Below are 1,107 nucleotides of genomic sequence, written 5' to 3'. Positions count from 1 at the left end.
ATGATTCCATCTTTCTTTACTGCTGAGTAAAACTCCATCATATAAATGAACTCGATTTTCATTATTCACTCGTCAATTGAGGGACAATTAGGTTGCTTCCGTCTGTTAGCTATTGTGAAAAGAGCAGCAACAAACATGGATGTACAAGTGTCTCTGCAATAGGATGAGTTCTTTGGGTATATGCCAATGAATAGTATAACTGGATCAAATGGTAGATTCATTTTTAGTTTTTTAAGAGATCTCCACACTGCTTTCCATAGGGGTTGAACAAGTTTGCAGCCCCACCAGCAGTGGATGAGTGTTCCCCTTTCCCCACATCCTCTCCAACATTTGGTATCATTTGTTCTCTTGATCTTAGCCAGTCAACTGGTTAAGATGAAATCTTAAAGTGGTTTAAATTTGCATTTCCCTATTTACTAAGGATGTTGAATGTTCTTTAAGATATTTCTTAGTCATCTGGGGCTGGAGTTCTTTTGAGAACTCTCTGTTCAGCTCCTTAGCCCATCTTTTAATGGGTTGCTTCTTGTCTTGCTTCTCTGTGTTTTGAGTTTGTTATAAATTCTGGTTATTAAACCTCTGTTGGATTTGTTGGTGGTGAAGATTTTCTCCCATTCTGTGGGTTTTCTGTTTGCTTCCTTGGTTGTCTCCTTTGATGTACAGAAGCTTTTTAGTTTAATGAGGTCCCATTTGTTAATTCTTGCCCTTGTTTCCTGAGCTATTGATGTCCAGTTTAGAAAATCCTTTCCTATGCCTGTATCTTGTAGGTTTTTCCCAATGTTTTCTTCTAATAGTTTCAGAGTTTCAGGCTTTACATTGAGTTATTTGAGCCATTTGGAATTGACCTTTGTGCAGTGTGAAAGATAGGGATTTAGTTTCATTCTTTTACAAGTGGAGATCCAGTTTTGCCAGCACCATTTGCTGAACATGCTGTCTTTCCTCCAGTTAAGGTTCTTGGCCCCTTTGTCAAATATCAGGTGGCAGAAATTGTATTTACTCATATTTGGGTCTTCAATTTTGTTCCATTGGTCTATGGGTCTATTTTTGTGCCAGTACCATGTTTGTTTTTATGAATATAGCTCTGCAATACAGCTTAAATTCTGGTATAGC

Source organism: Nannospalax galili, unplaced genomic scaffold (genome assembly GCF_000622305.1).
Source record: "Nannospalax galili isolate Female #2095 unplaced genomic scaffold, S.galili_v1.0 scaffold582, whole genome shotgun sequence".
Lineage (NCBI taxonomy): Eukaryota > Metazoa > Chordata > Mammalia > Rodentia > Spalacidae > Nannospalax > Nannospalax galili.
Note: the sequence above shows the minus strand (reverse complement) of the source record.